General features: G+C 33.4%; 1 long non-coding RNA gene across 8 annotated transcripts; it reads right to left on the reverse strand.

The window, feature by feature from the left end:
- Positions 1-17071: 17071 nt before the first annotated feature.
- On the reverse strand, positions 17072-20702 carry LOC113357114. 8 transcript variants are annotated; one of them, XR_003363502.1, is made up of 10 exons: positions 20557-20702; positions 20196-20324; positions 19928-20055; positions 19560-19679; positions 19286-19413; positions 18975-19039; positions 18722-18821; positions 18304-18379; positions 17742-17830; positions 17072-17507 (listed from the first exon to the last, which is right to left on the reverse strand). It is a non-coding gene; the product is annotated as an uncharacterized LOC113357114 (long non-coding RNA). The 8 variants fall into 8 exon arrangements; XR_003363506.1 differs by having other exon boundaries at positions 19928-19967; positions 20205-20702; XR_003363504.1 differs by having other exon boundaries at positions 19928-19967; positions 20196-20702.
- Between the last annotated feature and the right edge of the window lie 207 nt (positions 20703-20909).

The raw sequence follows: 20909 nt of genomic DNA on the forward strand, positions 1-20909 counted from the left end.
TTGAAAAACCCTGGCTTTCAATCGCCGGTGTTTCTCTCTGGAGCTCATTAATACTCGAAATTAATATAGTCATTTTTAGATTTTTTTTACTTTACAAACGATCAAAAAAATATAAATTTGATTTTTTACCCCATAAATATGTAACATAATATAAGTTCACTCTTTTTTTTATCATAAATATCTGAAATTAATATAGCAGTTTTATTAATTTTCTGGATTTTTATCATTAATATGCGAAATTAATATAGTAATTTCTTTAGAAAAATTCGACGGTCATGAATTTTAAAAAAAATAAAGTAAACTCGGTATAATTATATGCAATAATTTTAGGCCGTCCAATCAAACATCTTGGCCATCTAGCGGTTAGACATATCAAATAATGAGGGTCGTTCGTCGGGTGTGCACCAACCACCTACCCAATGTACACCGCATGTTGTTCGATCAACGTGAAAAAGCGGGGGTATAACAACCACACCCAATATTTTGCTTACCAATCTGTATGGACAAACTCCAATATACTTTCGAGAGAATCAACTAGACAGTCAGAATCAATCTCAAAAAAGGTATATCCAAGAGTTGTATCTCAATTTCTCAATTCAATCCGCAATCAAACAAATACGAATTTGCGAGCCCGATTGAATATAAGAGAAATAACTTGAACGGTACCAAAGACCAATGTTCAAGGATCAATCAATTTCAATCAACAACCAAAAGTTGGATTTACCAATTGATCGATTCAACGCACAATCTGTGATATTTAATATAATGCGGAAAAGAAATAACACAAACACCAGAAGTTTTGTTAACGAGGATACCGCAAATGCAGAAAAACCCCGGGACCTAGTCCATATTTGAACACCACATTGTATTAAGCCGCTACAGACACTAGCCTACTCCAAGTTAACTTCAAACTGTAATGTGGTTGAGCCCTAATCAATCTCACACTGATCAAGGTACAGTTGCGCTCCTTACGTCTCTGAATCCCAGCAGGACTCTACGCACTTGATTCCCTTAGCTGGTATCACACATAACTAAGAGTTGTTACGATCCAAAGTTAAAGACTTGATAAACCAATCCGTCTCACACAGAAAAGTCTATTGAATAGATAAATCTGTCTCCCACAGAAATACCTATGAGTTTTATTCCGTCTTTTGATAAATCAAGGTGAACAAGAACCAATTGATACACCGGTCTTATATTCCCGAAGCACGGCCTAGTAATATCAATCACCTCACAATAATCTAAATTATATGGTAGCGAAACAAGATATTTTGGAATCACAAACGATGAGACGAAGATGTTTGTGAATACTTTTTTATCTTGCATATCGGAGAATAAATCTCGAGCAAATCTTAAAGAACATAGTACTCAATCACGATAGAAAACAGCAAGATCAGAACATGCAACTACAGAGAAAATAGTTGGGTCTGGCTTCACAATCCCAATGAAGTCTTTAAGTCGTTAACCTACAGGGTTTCGTGAAAAACCTAAGGTTAAAGGAGAATCGACTCTAGTCGCAACTAGTATCACACAAGAGGTGTAGGGATTAGGTTTCCCAGTTGCTAGAATTATCCTTTATATAGTCTTCAAATCAAGGTTTGAAATCAATGTTACCTTGGTAACAAAGCATTCAATATTCACCGTGAGATGAAAACCTGATTAGATTCAAGCTAATATCTTTCAACCGTTAGATCGAACTTAGCTTGTTATACACAAAAGAAATATACCATCATTTAGATAAAGGTAACCGTACCTAAACGTGTACATTTAGTTGGTTCAGCAATAGTTAACCAAAGGTTAGCCATACGAGCACTTTCATATCAACCTTATTCATCTTTATCATAACTAGTTCAAATGACTCAAATGAAACTAGTTAGAGAGTTGTTCAATTGTTTATATTCTCATAGAAGTATAATATACACAATCGAAGCAAAATCGATTTTGATTCACTCGAATCATTTCATGAACATTATATCCACGGTTCGCAAAAGATTGCATTCCTTATTATATAAATTATTAATTCATGAACAAACCAATTTTAGAAAATAACCTTCTTAAGTATGCAAACAGGTACGCATACCTAAGTAGCCGGCCTGAGTTTGGTTACGCCAGTATGCAAACGGGTACGCATACTTTGTACACTTTCAAACTCCAGCAGATAATCACTGAACATGAACTTCTGCCAGTATGCGTACAGGTACGCATACTTGGTTCCCGGACTTCCATAACCGGCCAGTACGCGAACGGGTACGCATACAAGGTTGGACTTTACACAAATGTGAATACACACACTATGTTTATATCCAATCATGGTTATGTGTTCTAAACCCTCATTTCAATCATTGAAACATTCTTGGAAGACGATAATAGCTGTCTCACACAAACTATTAGCTTCAAAGCAATTTTCAAGTGATCGAATGATCAATACGAAACATTTTGAGTCTACATCAAATGAGTATCTCACACAAATCATATAAGATGTTACAAGGCGATTTTCACATGATCATCTTTTAACTTTCGTCAAGGATAAAAGATGAACTTGGTTGAAGCGAAAGCTTAACAACACAAATTTCGAGAAATAGATAAGCGAGATAAACTCGGCTCAAAATGCCAAATGTGTATAATTGAAGTCTATATAGCAATACGACTTTTTGTCTCAAATAGGAGATAGAGTAGATAGACTTTTGAGTGATAGATGAGTTCAAGTCTCCACATACCTTTTATTGATGAAGTTCCACAAGTTCCCTTGAGTAGTTCTTCGTCTTCATTTGATGAACGTCGTGAAGTCTAAAGCTCAACTACGCTTTCTATCTTAATCCGAGACTTAGCTATAAGTAGACTAGAAATCAAGACTTATAGTTTTGGCAATTAAACTTGACAAACAAGCTTGAGATAGCAATGCTTGCAAGCTCAACCTAGCAGTGCTCTAACAATCTCCCCCTTTGTCAATTTTAGTGGAAAAACTATCAATACATATGGATTACAAAATAAATAAACTTTGTAGCTTCTCATCCAAATGCTTTATCTCCTTGGTTCTTCAACATTACTCGAAATCTTCGTCACTTCCAAGTACTCCATGATTCTAAAGGTGTTCAACTCAGCATCATAGTTGTTGAAGATCCGTAATTATAACAATGTGAAAACAATAACTCTCAATCATTGTTATACAGTGTCATAGTATTATTACACAGCATCAAAATTCAATTGTATCACAACTTTGACAACAATACTATGGTGATATGTATCACTCCCCCTTAGTCAATACTTCATCTCTCATGTATTTGTAGTGTGAACTACACATTAATTCCCCCGCTTTTTGTCAATATAAATTGGCTAAAGTACGAAAACTAATGGGATCCTAATGAAATTTCCATAGAGATACTTCATGACCAAAAGAGAACCACATATCAACTTTGTTTAGATGCAATCATATAGCCAAAGCTAAATGCAGTCATCAAGGAGTTTATAAAGATACAAGATAACCCCTATAATATTCCATAACCGCATTCCCCACAACGATATGGCAGTTAAGCACAAGTTCAAAAAAGAACTCTCCCCCATATAATGCCATTCCCGAAAGAACAACAAGAGCGACCTTACTTTCACAAGAAAAAAAGAATTTCTTTGGACATTAACAAATCTCATGAAATATGAATTTTGTATCCAAATTACTCAATTAAATTAACCACAAGAGAATGCATTCATCGAGGAGTTTATAAAGATACAAGATAACCCCTATAATATTCCACAACCGCACTCCCCACAACGATATGGCAGTTAAGCACAAGTTCGAAAAAGAACTCTCCCCCATATAATGTCATTCCCGAAAGAACAACAAGAGCGACCTTACTTTCACAAGAAAATAAGAATTTCTTTGGACATTAACAAATCTCATGAAATATGAATTTTGTATCCAAATTACTCAATTAAATTAACCACAAGAGAACCCATGATTAATTTAATCGGAAATGCTCAACATAAGAAAACTTACGGAGCCGCACAATATTTACACAAAGATGTGGATCAGGGAAAGACCAATACTGCGGAATATTCAAAGATTCATTCTATTTTTCATCACTATTTGCACAGAGACATATAATAGACTTAATCTTTGTAAACAAAAGTTCAATCCTATCTTCCATCAATATTTGCATAATGACATAATAGGCTTAACTTTTGTTTGTCAAAAGTTCATTCAATCTTTTATCAATATTTGCATAATGACATATGAAAGACTTAACTTTTGACCACGTACGGGACAATCATAGTTCACCGTTGCAAACACACATATCACATAACAAGTTGCAATATATGAAACCATAAAGACTAATACTGCAAAATCATCTTCCAAATAAACTTTCCCTAGTTATCCTTCTGAAAACACAAGAATAAATTCTCATAAGAAGTTTCCTAGACATTGTAGAGCTTTCTCAGAGCATCTACTGAGAATTCTTTTTCATTATTGAAAAACCCATTGATTATGGGATCGTTCAATTTCTCTAAATCTTTAGAAATACCAGTTAACTCACTAAGTTCTCTTTTTAGTCTAACCAAGGTATTCTTTGTTAGAGACAACATATGTTCATGGTGAGCTATCTTTTCTGAAGATAAAATGATTCGAGATTTTAAATCATTTATTTTGATGAAATCCTTCACCATACCAAATGACAAACAGACAAGAGGCAGTTAGAGGAAGAACCTTCATCATTTGTATATCTCTCCTTCTTCTTCCTTGAGGAAAGGATTCCTTCACAAAGATACAAATTAACCGCTTCAACTGCATCTCTTTTTGTGGTACATCTAGTTACAGGAGCCATGAAACTGTATCTTTCAAAGAAAAGAGAAGTGAAGAGCATTTTGATCGCAAATGAATATAAGTAGACTTACGATCGTCCAAACCTTAGAAGAACTTTGACCAAGTCTTGTACGGTTCATGATCCATTATCTATTCTTAACAAGAAGATATTTTCTTAGCAATAATAAAACAAGAAATTAATAATTATACAAAACTTGAGCAACCTTGATACAATCCTCTTTTTCTCAAGTTAAAACAGAGCATACGAACGTCACTGGAATTAGATGGTGACGGAGTGATCCGAATGCTCACATCTTTTATCACATAGTGATTTATCAAGGATTGTTGTATAAACACACTGCTTACCTCGTCTGAATCTGGTTCTTTTAGATTTCTTCTTTTTATTAGGAGAATTATGTTGATTACTCAGAGCCAGATTCATCGTTTTCATGTCACTTCGAAGTTTGGCAATTCTTTTTTTGTTCCTCTTGAATTTCCAACATTTATTTTGAACATGACTCGCACTTCCACAATATAAACAAATCAAGGATGATTTATTGTCTTGCTTACTTGCCTCCTGTTTATCACAACTTTCATCATCAATTGTTCCAAACCGGGCTGGAACAAAGGAGTTTTTTGTGCTCACAGTTCTGCTTTTGAATCCTAACTCATTTATGTATCCAAAAGACTTCTGACCAAATAACATTGCTGATATTTTATCAGAACTTCCAGATAGCATTTGGAGATCACACTTAACAGTATTAATCTCTTTTTCTTTCAGAGATAGGGTCCTGGTGAATTCATCATTAAGACAGTCTATCTCAAGATCTTTCACCTGAAGTGATGATTCAAGTTTTTCCAATAAAGCTTTTAGTTGGAGGTTTTCTTGGTGCGTCTCTTCACACTTATTCAAGAAATCAACAATCTCAGTGTCATACTCAAACTCTAAATCAGAACTTGAGTAGGAAGAAGTTTCTGCTGTGAGAGCCGAAAGTTTATTGCACACAAAGGAAGTATATGTTCAATCTAGACTAGGTCCCGTTTTTTTTTTGTATTTGCGGTTTCCTCGTTTAAAAAAACTTTTAGTGTCTGTGTTATTTCTTTTCCGCATTATATTTTTATATAATTGAAATATCAGAGGTTGTGCGTAGTTCAATCAGTTGATAAATCCGACCTTATTTGCTGGATAGAACTTGATTGACACTTGGGCATTGGTCTTTGGTATGGTCCAAGTTATTTCTCATATCAATCAGGCTCGCAGATTTTTATCTGTTTGATCTGTTGATTGTATTGAGAAAGAGATAAAGCTCTTTGATATATCTCTTGATTGAGCTCGCTATTAAGTTGGTGCTTTCAGAATTATATTAGAGTTTAGTCCATACAAATTGCATAAAGAATTATTGGATGTGGTTGTTATACCCCAGCTTTTTCACCTCATACAATAGATTAATAATATGATTCTCAGAAATTTGAGGATCATTTGCTGTTACAAGATTGATATAATTTCTAATGTAAAGATAGTGCAAAATAGCTATTAAACCATCATCTTTCCAAATGTTTTTGATGGTATTCCTATTACAAAAGGTTGCTATATTTTCTACCTTGACAATGTTAAATCTAGAAGTTAGAATGAAAGCATTAGCTTTGAAATTGATACATGCTTTAATTTCATTTCCAGAATCCATAGTTATGTCGTACCTATGTTTTCGTGTTGTTGCATATCTTCCCATTAGCAGGTGCAGAGTTCAGCTAGAGTCACTTTGGAAAATGATGTTATGGCCTCTGATTTAACTTACCCGTTGGAAGGTTGAATCTGCACCTTCTTACTCAAGTTTTTCCCGTGTAGTAAAATCTACATGTGATCCCCTTGCTTCAATAACTTTTCATGCATATCCATTTAAAGTTACTCCAATTCCTGATGTATTAGAAGGATTGTTCATCGATAATGCAATAGATATTCTCAAACTCATATAGGTGACATCTCTACCTGGTTCCCTTTCCAGAATTTTTGGAGCTTCATCCGGCATTGGATTGTAATACAGTGTTTGCATAATATTATAATCTGGTTTATTTACATACATATAGTTGTTTACGAACCGTACTATCTTTTCTATCTTTTCTATCTTTTCTTTTGAAAAGTGACTTCACACCTAGATTTCCATATGTGCCATGTAATGATGCCACAGAATTCTGGCAAGTTCAATGTTGTTCTCCTCTATTGTTATCATTAAACCAAGTATTCAACCATGGAAATCAATACAGTTGTTTGTCACAATAGTCATATCAAAATTTAAATGCATCCATACCTGTTTTGCAAAATTACAGTTGAGAAAAAGGTGTGTTAAGGATTCTTCTCCTCCATTACAAAGATGACATTTGGTATCTAAGTCTAGAAGAACAACAACGACTCTCATACCTGTTGGTAGTATTGCAAGTTCTGCTTTCCATATGATATCTTTATGATTGGTGTTATTTTAAGATTCCAGATTCTACCCCATTCGGCGGAGTTGTTATTTCTACTATTTATTGAATGGTATAGAGATTCAACTGTAAACGTACCTTTGCTACTTAGATTCCAGTATGCAGTATCCTCTACCTCTTGTGTAGGCATTGGGATTCTTTTAATCTTGTAGACTGTTGTTTGGTCAAAACAAACATTTAGTTTGTGTTCATCCCACTCTTTGTTTTCGGCGATCAGGTGTCTTACCTTACTCATGTTTTCTATGCCTGCAATTGGTTTTACTATTGGTGCAGTGATACCGGGTATCCATTTATTTTCCCATATATCAATTGGTGCACCATTTCCAAGTTTCCAGCTACATTTTTCTTAATTTGTTGCACTCCACTATGGATTCCTTTCCACCCAACTATGTCCATCCTCTGTTTTTTGTTTGATATGTAAGATATCACATTTGGCAAAGTATTTAGCTTTCAAAAAATTTGCACAAAGAGAATCAGGTTTCTCTTTCAGTCTCCATCCCATCTTGGCTATCATAACCAAGTTGAATTTTTTTTATGTTTTGAATTCCTAGTCCTCATTCCTCTAATGGTTTACAAACTGATTTCCACACTTTTAAGTATATACCTTTTTTTTTTTTCCTTTTTCATTCTTACCTTTCTCGTCCTTTCCCCACCAGCAATCACATGAAGTTTTGTTAGAGTTTTACATATAATGTTTGGAATTTTGAAGCAATTCATTTGATAAACAACAAGGATAGATGTTACGTTTTTTATCATTATCGTTTTGCCTGCACTATTCGTCAGATTTCTATTCTAGTTTTGAAAGCCTACTACTCATTTTATTTACTATGGCTCAAAGCTTTTGACCCTAGATCTATTAGTAAATAGGGGAGATCCCAGGTATCCATCATCTAGAGGTATGGATCAGCTAGTGTTGGATAACTATACTACAGACAATGTAACCTGCACAGGTATCCAATTTGGCTAGCTGCTCTCAATATATTTGCATTTTCATAGGGAAAAAAGAAAAAGAAAAAAAGAAAAACTAAACATAAACGAGTAGCTAGCTCAGATGGTCATCCTCGTTCCTCAAAAGGTTTCATGCGCTCCAGGAGGTCCCAGGTTCGAGTCCCCGATGGCGCAACATTGCAGAATTCGACATGGAAGGTAGAGTTAGATTTTCCCCTTGCGACATAATAAACTCTCCTATCCCCTTCGGCTCCCTTGGCGGGTTCCTCATTAGGCTCGCTGGTCGGCTAGCACGGCAACCTAGCTTATCTTGTTAGACTTCCAACTAGTTTCTTGTTATAATCTTTATCCAATAATATTCACATATTAAAAAAAAAACGGGATTATTACTAATCACAGTGTACATACTAAATACCATTCTCTATATAAAAATAGAGTTTTTTCAAGCGCTCTCATTAACCGGAGCTTCTGGTTGATTCTGGCGCCACCATGATTTCTTTTTTTTGGTAATTTTATAATTTTTTTGTTCACAATATATTTTCGGCCAATCACAACAAAATAACAAATTACCTAAAATAACTAAATATAATAAAATCTAATGCATTGCCAAAAATATTTAAAACAATCGGCCACATTTAATCCTAACAATTAAATTCACAAACAAAATAAAGAAAAAAATTACAAACAAAATTAAAATAAAATCACATCAAAAAGAACATCATTGATCACGATTTCATCACAAAATTAAGTCAATCACAAAATTATAAAAAGAAAAATGTCAAGTGTTCAATTACTGTTTTTGATAGTTAAATAACTAATCCTAATTACAATTCCATGCTATTAATTAATATTAACACTAACTCTAACCACGATTACAATTACAATTCGAAAGAAGTAAAAATACTTTGATCAAAGTTTATAAATCAATATAGATAGAGTTGTGAATGCTTACCGGATCAAAATGTGCTACCCGTTCCGCAATAAATCGACCGTTAAACCTGTCCAATAATTCGAAATATAAAACGTCAATAGAAAATCATGGAAGTAGCATAACATGATTTGAACAAAACTAAAAATGAGGAACCAAAAAACCTCGATAAAAAAGTATAATTGACAAAAATGAATATTGGTTTTTAATTTTCTTAATATTGTTAATTTCATAAAACATCAAAAAAAAATAAAAACAATTTATTTTTTTAGACATGTAGAAGATCCTCAATAATTACTTTGGAAAAATAACTCCACAAATAAATATAGTTGTCCAAAAATAATATTTATTTATTTATTTATATTATTGGTAAATATGCTAAAAATGTTGTTTACGGGTAAGAAAAATATATTATTTATTACCGGGTAAACTCCATTAATAGAAAATAAAAATATAAATTAGATAAACCAAGATTTTCGTAGCCTGAACTTGCCAAAAGTAATACAAATTGAAATTATACACTAGAGAGAAAAAAAAAACAGCTAGCCAAAATATAAATATCTTGGATATTTTTAGATATCGATTAATATTATTTTCAAAACAAAATCTTTTTATTTATGGAAAAATGTTTCTTTATATCAGTCGTTGTAGCAAAAGCTAACCCCCGTCTTCGACGCCGCTTCTCTCTTCTCATGACAGCTTCGTTTTTTGTTTTTGTTTCTAATTTTTTTTTTTGATTTGTTATATTGTTGTCTAATCAACAATCTATTGTAGTTTTATTTTATAGGTATCCTCGAAACCGTTAGCACTGCAAATGTTATGTGAATTGCATGGCCAATAGATATTCACATGAAATTATATTTCAAATAGGATTTATAATAGATTTTCGCATGGAAGAAATTTGTAATCTCTTTCTCTTTAAAATCTTGGCATATGTACTGGAACCCAATTTTTTTTGTAAATAAACGACCCACGGAAACGTGAGAAATCCACCCCTCAGTAAGATCTCTTCTATTATTGTTATCATTATTTTCCTTTTCTCCCTCATTTACCGAGAGAGAAAACAATGGAATCGCAATGTGTTTTTGTAAAGCAGGAATCGCAGAGGTGAAGGAAACAAAGAAACTGATATAGAAAGTTTTTCTATAAATAAGATGAATGGCGACAAAGCAAGTTGAATAAGAGGCAAGACATCTAAAAGTATATTTTTGTGTTTATATTTATCAATTAAAGTTATTTTGGTGATTAGTTTTCTGATTCTTCTTAAATTGAATTTGAGTTATTTTGATAGAATGCAGATGATGCAGTGGTTTCTTCTTTGGTTAGTTTAGAATCTACACCAACAAAAATATTGCAACAATTAAACATGGTTAACCCAAGAAATAATAATTGTAAAAAAATTTGGATATTGAAATAATTTTATTTCCTAAACAGTCTTTGTTTATGGAATTCATGGGTTTGGTGTGCATATAAAACATTGAGCAAAAGCCGAATTTTTCTTGCAGGTTTCTCACAGTCTAGAGCTTTGTAACGAGTAAACGTGGCTATCCAAAAAAGGCGTTGGAGCAAAAGCCAAAACTCCCATGATTTTTCCCCGCTTCTCGCTTTATTAAGGTTTTGTGTATTTTGTTTGTTTTGCAGTTGAATTATCATATATGTGCATCCCAAGAAAATGTAATCGACATCTTTTTCTCCTATTTATGTTGTTTCTTTTAATCAGGTTGTTTGTTTTTACAAATGGATAACTTTATTTCTGCTGATTTTTTTTAGTTTTGTGCATTTTGTTAATTGTTTGCTGCAGAATTATCTTTTATCGGGTGTTGTTTTTGGTGCTCACTATTCCTAATCATAGTCATAGTACTTAATCTTTCCGATTTTTCTTTTTCTCATGCCACTGTTGATTTTTCTGGAATCCACTCCAAGAATGGAGAACTACTCTTTCTGGTGTTGTTTTGTAGGTGCAAATGGAAGAAAACTTTTGCTTTAGGATAGGGCGGGGAAGTTTGTACGAGGAGAACTTGCTAGATTCTCGTGGTATTTTGTATGGGTGAGATAAGCACCAAACTTGCTAGATTTGGTCTTAGATGCTCAATTTGATACGGTTTATGTCCATAATAATCATTTGATTAAAGTACTCAAATTCATGTTTGATGTTTGGTTGGAATTGGTTGAATCAGAAAGCAAGAATCTTCATGCTGCTTAGGATTCTCACGGGTGATACATTGAATTTATTTGGCCACTACATCAGGGAGTTGGCCTTTACTTTCACTTATGCAACAAAGTAAGGATAACTGCCCAGCGAAACATTAACTCCAATCTCCATTTCAGGGGTCGTTTTGCATGTCGCAACCACATGCCTCAACCAAGAGAATTTGATATTTATGTATCGGTCAAGTTCCGAATTTTGATATTTATGCCAGGTTCAAAATATTAGGTATGATAGCTCGAGCACAATAAATTTTTGGGTTTGGGGTTTTCTCATATAGCTTATGAACGTATTATATAACCTATCTAAGCCGACAGACATACGCGGTCCAACAATATGTATTCGCAGCATGCATGTTTTGGTACAATAACTAATTGGAAATCATAAGTATAGACATACCTGTACATCATATAAAACAATGGCTACTCAAACACGTGCCTGGTCTCTTCGTTATTCTTAAGATTGTCACCAGAAATCCTTATATCTCTTACGAGGATCTTCCTTTCATTGACCTGTGCAATAATTTTGACCGCAATATGTCGATTAATGATTGTACTACTTTTGAGACAAAGTTCGCTCAATGAGTGTGGTACAAAAAACTTAGAATTAATATTGCATAAAAAATTATTTTCCTTCTCATAATCGACTATTTGCTTGGAAGAGACACTGCACATTGTACATGACAACGCAATGGTAATCGGTGAAGCCAAAAATTGATCTTTGTTATAGAAACTCATGAGTTTGACAACAACTTTGAAAAAAATCAAGTCTCGATTGCATCAATTTCTTATAGTGATACAAAACTTTTCTTGTTGTTATTACCTTGACCCATAACTTAAATTCAAATATGTTACCATTTTTTACATTTTAAAGGTTAAATATCCTAGGCTTTTCAAGATTTGTTCAATGTAGGAAGCATCTATAAGTTAAATTCAGAAACCCTAGAACATTTTACATTTTACCCAGCTGAAGTTATAGATTTGCTGGAACTATGTCACGAGCTAAGAGAGATTCATTTGCGGACTGAGCGGACTGATGAAGAACACACGATGATGGAGTACAAATCAGGTGATCAGTTTTCCATAGGTCAGGTATCTCTTTAAACCATATCGTGTTTAGAGTTGCATTCTTTCTTCGAACTCATAAGTCTGTATTAAAAAAAAAAATCTTAAGTAAGCTCCATCAATGCTGAAAAAGAGAGGTATCTTGGTGGCTTCGTCTTGGTGCTTGCTTTGTGACCCTAAAGATGAAGAAATTGGGAACCTCAAACATGTTGGGAATGAGGCGAGTGAAACTACACAAAGTCAAAGAACTTAAAAAGGTCTTAAGGACTGATGTCAACAAATATTTAATCCAATGCCATTCGGCATCATGTGGGAATTGTGCAAAGAGCGGTGCTCACAAGCACATTATGGGATTAATGGAAGTGTCGATGAAATTATTTTGAAAATCAAGTACTTCTCTTTGATCCTTTGATTTTCATGTGAGGATGTATTTAGAGGCTATTCTACGTGGCAAATTCTTTAGCGGCTATTCTGTGTGAGGATGTATTTTGGATTTCTTTGTAATAAGTATTTCGCAGTTATAGATTCTATAATGTTTTATCAAAGCTTGGTTGCGGGTAGTTTAGTGTATGTATTGGTGGTTAAGTGGATCATTGCAGGTTGATTGGAGGAAACAAGTTTTGTAATGCTCTTAGTTTGTAGAGTTTTGAAACTCCTGCAACGGGAAGAATATATTAAAAAGATATATATCAAAAACGTAGGATACTCATTTTACAATGCTACATCATATGCTTCGACAGATTGTGAAGCAGAATATACTTATTTTCGGGTTGGAAAATATTTATCAATAACTAATTTTTTTATGACAGGAATGTTATATCAATGTTTAATTCCAGTTGATATATTGTGAAGTTTGCAATCGTTCGTTAAACATCTCTGTGACACAAATATATAGTTTCACAGATGTAGAAAAGAAGTTGAATCCAAAGCATCTCTAAGACTCGAATATAATTCCAAACATGACGAGGACCATTTGATGTACAAAAAGAGTTGAACAAAACATCTTATAACACTATAACACAAAACTAAAGTGGAGTGTAAACTTTATATAAAGATTAGGCGTTATGACATTAATTCTAAATCTAAAGAATTAGATTCTATATACATTAAAAAGAAAAAGTGTATTTTACGTTCATACAGTAATAATTCACATTTCACGGATTTATTAAAATTGCAACAGTATTCTGGTATTGTTTCTTTAGAAAAAACAACCATGTAAAAAAAAAGACATAATTGCTTTTTTAATTTCTAACTAATATTTAGTCGTTTTTTATATACTAATTAATTTTAGAATGTAGCCTCCCAAGTTGGTAACAATGATTTTAATCTGATGTTACATTTTTTTTTAACCGACAGTGATAGTTTCATGAAGAGATTCCAAAGCTTATTTTCACCGGACATCAAAGTGGAGCAGCTTCACCTTCTATGAAAGTCAGAGTAATTAAAAGATGGAAAACAAGACCATCGAACAAACAAGAGTATCTCCATCTCAGAATGAAGTTATTTCTAAAATAAAGTCACTACGAAAGTCACAAGGAAAAGTTTAAATAGCAAATTATAATGCCATCGCAGATTTTGTGGTTTTAATTTTCAATGGTAAATGTTGGCATGTGCAAGAAATTATGATTGCACTTCACTGATCAAACGCATATGGCCGTGGTACCAAAGACGCCGAAAATATTCTATTGTATAAATTAAATTTTACTAGATATAATATATACTTCAACATTCTATGCAAGTAATTTTTCATGATTATTAGTTTTTCCCTACTTTGTATTAGATTATATTTTTCTCGATGTTATTTTAATCTAAATTATTCAATGTTTGATGATTTCCATATGTAAATACATTTAGGCTTGTGCAGAGAGACAAAGAAAACCAAAAGAAATTCATTATGTTATCGATGAAAAACACTGCTCAATATTTATTTTACCTTGATAATGTACCAACATAATTGTATGATATAATCGAGACGGAGGAATTTATAAGATAACAAGATTTTTTTTTTTTGAAAATATGGTACATCTTGATCCCGATGACGTTTCTGGTGATAAAGTAAAGGCACATAATAACCTGACATTTTTAGGGGCGACCCAAAAAGAATTAGGGGCGACACAAAAAGACAAAAAAAGTCACCCAAACCTAAAACAAAGCCACCCCTTATCTCAATTTTTTTCTAAATGACTAATATGCCCTCCATAATCGGTAGTTAAGTTTACAATCGGGAGAAATTTGTTATATTGATGAGATTCCATTTTCATATGATCGAGAACAACCCAGAATCGGTAGATAATGGAGCACCATGTCTACCGATTGTAAACTACTAAGCTAAAATATATCTATAATCGGTACAAAATGATATTTAATTGGCTTCCGATTACAATGTAGCCCCAAATTCAAAATTTTCAAAAACCAATGGGAATTTTGGATTTCTCTATTTTCACAATCGGTAGTTTCATGATGTTTATTGCTTACCAATTGACAATCGGTAGTTTCGTGATGTTCGTTATCTACCATTGTGGTAATAGCCCCAAATTCAAAATTTTCAAAAACCAATGGAATTTTGGATTTCTCTATTTTCACAATCGGTAGTTTCATGATGTTTATTGCCTACCGATTGTACAATCGATAGTTGCACTATGTTCACTATCTACCGATTATGGTAGTAGCCCCAAATTCAAAATTTTCAAAAACCAATGGAATTTTGGATTTCTCTATTTTCAAAATCGGTAGTTTCATGATGTTTATTGCCTACCGGTTGACAATCGGTAATTTCGTGATGTTCGTTATCTACCGATTGTGGTAGTAGCCATAAATTCGAAATTTTCAAAAACCAATGGAATTTTGGATTTCTCTATTTTCACAATCGGTAGTTTCATGATATTTATTGCCTACTGATTGTACAATCGGTAGTTTTATGATGTTCATTATCTGCCGATTATGGTAGTCGCCCCATATTCAAAATTTTCAAAAACCAATGGAATTTTGAATATCTCTTTTTTCACAATCGGTAGTTTCGTGATGTTTATTATCTACCGATTGTGATAGTACCCCAAATTTAATTTTCCAAAACAAAGCAAAGAAGAGAAGAACACGGCCATAATCGGTAGTTTAAATCAATACTAAACTACCGATTATAAAAGGGCATATAGGTATTTTTTAACCATTAGGATATCCCATAACCACGCCTATGGGTTGGGAATAAAAAAGTCGCCCCTAATTCTTTCGGGGTCGCCTAAATGCTAGGCATAATAATTGAGTACACTACAACAAAAATATATATCGAAGTATAAAAACATAACCTTAAGAAATTTAACGAGCATTATTTAGTCAATCTATGAAGCTACAAATAAGCGTTAATCTTTGAAGATGTTTGGTTTACAAACCCTTATTTTTTTAATTATTTTTCTTTACGTTGGTTTTTAGTTTTTATTAGATTGTTGATTTTTTTTTATTTTTTTTAGTGTTATGAGTTTATCGAGCTTTTATAAGCTTCTTTAGAATAATTTTTTTTTATAATGAAATTGTCTGTAAAATATGGATCCATTTTTCATAAACGGGAGAAGACTTGTGCATCACACGGGTGAAAAACTAGTTTGAATAATATCTATGTTTCTTGTAATAAGTAGATTTTGTGCCCGTGATACGCATAGGGCGGACCCGAAAACCATTCACCATTGTTTTTTTTCTTCTTTTAACCATATTTTTGATTTGGTGCGATGTGGCTTCGCCTCGCCCTGTCGTGCATTTTTTATTAGATACCGTGGGGCTAGGCTTCGATTTTGCCTCGCCCCCTCGTGCATTTTTTTAATTAGATGTCCAGGGGCTCGCTTCGGTTTCGCCTCGCCCCGATACATTTTTGATTTGTTGTTGCACGGTTTCGCCCGCCCCGTACGATACATTTTGGATTAGGTTTGGCTCGGCTTCGCCTCGCCCCGTTGCTTAGGATTTTTTATTTGGTGTGGCTCGGCTTCGCCTCGCCCCGTCATTTACGGTTTTTCATTTGGCGTGGCGTGGCTTGGCTTCGGCTCACCATATTTGAGTTGATGTTTTCTTGATATTTTTTCTCAATCTAATGGGTCTTAGTTCTACATATACGATTATTGGAAATTTTATTAATTTGATAAGAACTCCAAACCAATGCCATAACCATTATTGCTCCATGAGAATATGTGTAAAGGCAGTAAGAATTGATGCATAACCTATTAGAATGCTATTAATATTTTGCTGAAGATACGGATATCGAAGAGGGTTTGTTTCCAGGTCTAAGCCTAAAACCATTGCAGGGGACAAAGACAAAAGAAATTTAAACGCACGGCAAAGGATAATTTTGGACTGATTCTTCAACACCTTACATGCCTTTACTCTTCCAAAATGTCTACTGTTTTGAAGATCTAGTTACAGCTGCTTTAACGTAAATGTTAACAAGACGACTTACTGTATCAGGATGATCTCTTGGTTTCTGCCTTGGTAAAATCATTTCGTCAATTTCATGGCAAAAACAATATAAACTGATCGTCGGGTTAATTGATCATTTAAATCTCTGTCATTAACTACAGTATTATTACTCATTAGCCTACATACTTTTTTATTTTCATGCTCAAAGTGTGCATGTGTGGGTTGCAAATCAACAACAAATACAACATGCACAGTAATGCATTTTCTTGCTAAAAAAAGGGACTACCATGCTCAAATTAATCATTGGTGCATACAAATCATTAACTGTTGTCAACGTTTAAAACACCACAAAAAGACCATATATTCATTTGCGAGAAACAGAGGAGCAAATTTAGCAAGTCCTGGCTGGCATATGCGAAAGATAATAAGTGATTAACATTAACTTATAAATACGCATACCTTATAATATAGGCTACCCTCAAAGAATCATTTTTAAGAGAATTATAATACATGGAATGTTCTTGACCTTTCTCTTTCTGGACTTCGTTTCATCTGTGCTTCTTATACCAATCATCTAACTGTGGTTTAATCTTTATTGCAAAGATTAAAGTAGTGAAGTACGAAAACTTACATTAGCAGTAGATATGTTTCTTCTTCTACTGTTGGCAAAGAGTCAAAAATTGCATCCTACACAAAATAAAAAGTAAAAGAATCAACATTAGAAGGACTGGAAGAAGATAAGAGAACTTTTAGAGCTATCAAAAATGGGGTCTTTGCAGTTTGAGTCTGCGGCTAGTATGAATATATCACAGGTGAACCATCACCAATTAACATAAACTAACAGAAATTAGATTGGATGCAATGACATTAACCAATGAAAATCATGTAAAAAGATGTCAAATCAGGTGAACAACAGAATACCTCAACTGAAGCCCCTTACATTGTAGAATCGCTGTTTTTCTGCTTTTACAAACAAAACTAGAGCCTATATGCAACCAAACAACATCTGCCTGTGGATTATAAAATCAATTAAAAATGCCAAAGAAGAAGTTCCAGTAGAAATCACTTGAATTGTGTTACTGCACTATAACAATTATATAGACCTTTATTTGTGTTAACAGATTCAAATATCAAATCTTAGCATCGCACCGCGCTGCAACCTGACTCGGTCACTCGACACAATAAGGTATCCAATCCAAGTCACCCTCATATTACATAAAGCTAAAAGATGGAAATAATCTAAATGCAAGTCAACTGAACGGTACACAAAAAAAGATTATGCCCCGTCCCAACCAAAATTCTTGAGGAGCACCCAAACGATAAACAGAAAAAGATATTTAAGGCGACAATCTCAATCCATCAACTAAGTTTGAGAGACGCAAAAAACATTATACCTGTAACCCACTGCATGCTATACTCCCAATTTAACGAAATATAAGAAAAAAATGTTGCCAAGTTCTTTTTCTTTCTAAAACTTACCTACCTGTTTTCTGAATATTTATAGAGCTGTGCGTTCGGCCTCTGATGCTTGCTGGCCACTGAAACTCTCTCCTTCAACCCTGTAGAAGTTCCATGTTTAGTCAAAGAGAACTGAGCCACTCATATGAAGAGAATTGCATTCGGCTTCCATGAGGTTTACTATCAGTAAGGGCAAGCACCATGTTTTGACTTTAACCCTTTGATATTGATTGTAATATCCAGAAATTATCATATTAGTAATAAATCATTAGAACACCATAAATTATCAGATCACAAACCAAGTAAACCTCACAGAAATTATAAGACTTTTCCATGCTAAAATCGAACCAAATCATTCATTTAAGCATTCAAAAATACACTTTTAAAGCAATTCAAATAAAATCAAAATTTTAAGCATAAAGACATCGAAGACTTGTACTTACAACTTTCCAGTAAACTAACACTTTTGCATTAACCACTCTTTGTGATTCCAGTAAACTAACACCTTTCCAGAGTCCCTCTGCCCCTGGTTGTTATGAAAACCTAATTTCAAAATTTAATCCCCAGATTGAGAACCCAAATTTAAAAATCGGAATCAAAATCCACAAATTTGAAATCCGTAATTTGCATTGAGAATAAATAGTAACATCTATAACAATAAAACAGAGTTTAGTTTGGGTTTGTTGATTTTTATACCTTCTTGAAAGTGTAAAAACTCTCCCGTTTCCCTTGTTATTCAATCGAAATCAAACCCATTTTTCCTGATATATATCATGAAAACTCTATAACCATCAGATATGAATTTTTACTTCCACACTAATTCATTACGAATGACTAAGCCTCAGCAAGAATCCGATAAATAACTTAATCTTACATGAATAACTTAACTTAAGTAAATCGAGTAGCATCAATTTCACAAAAAGTCTCTAAGAATGATCAAAAAGTCTCTGAAACATGGAATCAAGCTATTCTCGAAAGTCTTTTAGGACTTAAGTAATAGAACTCACCAGAAAGTATTTTAGGAAGCCAATCTCAAAATCAAGCACCCTGGAGAGATGTAACAATGATCTCAGTCAATACAGGAAATCTCTTCATGAACAAACAACCAATCTAATCTATTCATTACGAAGGTTACCTGCATTAAACCATTAGTATTGTTCGTAAGATGAAACAATCAAAACAAAATAAATCAGACAGATGCAAAAGCGAAACAGTCGAATCTAGGGTTAGTACAAAAAGTTTACAATTGGAAATAAATAAATAAAAACTTATGGGATATACCAAATATGCTCGCACAAATCAACCACCGATTTCTTTTATTCATTCAGTCTTCTTCTCATAATAATCGTGAAAACTCTGCCTGTTTCCCTTGTTATTCAATCGAAATCAAACCCATTTTTCCTGATATATATCATGAAAACTCTATAACCATCAGGTATGAATTTTTACTTCCACACTAATTCATTATGAATGACTAAGCCTTAGCAAGAATCCGATAAATAACTTATCTTACACGAATAACTTAACTTAACTTAAGTAAAGAGTAGCATCAATTTCACAAAAAGTCTCTAAGAATGATCAAAAAGTCTCTGAAACATGGAATCAAGCTACTCTTGAAAGCCTTTTAGGACTTAATTAATAGAACTCACCAGAAAGTATTTTAGGAAGCCAATCTCAAAATCAAGCACCCTGGAGAGATGTAACAATGATCTCAGTCAATACAGGAAATCTCTTCATGAACAAACAACCAATCTAATCTATTCATTACGAAGGTTACCTGCATTAAACCATTAGTATTGTTCGTAAGATGAAACAATCAAAACAAAATAAATCAGACAGATGCAAAAGCGAAACAGTTGAATCTAGGGTTAGTACAAAAAGTTTACAATTGGAAATAAAAAAAAAAAAAGAACTTACGGGATATACCAAACATGCTCGCACGAATCAACCACCGATTTCTTTTATTCATTCAGTCTTCTTCTCATAATAATCGTGAAAACTCTGCCCGTTTCTCTTGTTATTCAATCGAAATTAAACCCATTTTTCCTGATATATATCATGAGAACTCTATAACCATCAGATATGAATTTTTACTTCCACATTAATTCATTACGAATGACTAAGCCTCAGCAATATCCGATAAATAACTTAATCTTACACGAATAACTTAACTTAATTTAAGTAAATCGAGTAGCATCAATTTCACAAAAAGTCTCTAAGAATGATCAAAAAGTCTCTGAAACATGGAATCAAGCTATTCTTAAAAATCAGGATATACCAAACATGCTCGCACAAATCAACCACCGATTTCTTTTATTCATTCGTCAAAAGATCTCGGGAATTCGATAGAAGGACAACATCGAGAGGAAGAGGGACATAATAAGGATGGTTTTAGGTTTAGCTTCTTTTTCTTTTCCATAAGAACAAAAGATTTTTCTTTTTTTTTCGTTTCCGAAAAGATTGTTATATTCTTGAAGCGTTTTTTCATTAAAAATCGGTATTCACAGTTACATTCAAATTAAAAGTAGAATGGAGAATTTTCAAAGGGACGGAGACGCTCATTTAAGGGTGGGTACTCTCATCGCGCGATGTGGGGCTTATATAACTTGGGGGTTAAAGGGTTTGATATTC

This window comes from Papaver somniferum, chromosome 3 (genome assembly GCF_003573695.1).
Source record: "Papaver somniferum cultivar HN1 chromosome 3, ASM357369v1, whole genome shotgun sequence".
Lineage (NCBI taxonomy): Eukaryota > Viridiplantae > Streptophyta > Magnoliopsida > Ranunculales > Papaveraceae > Papaver > Papaver somniferum.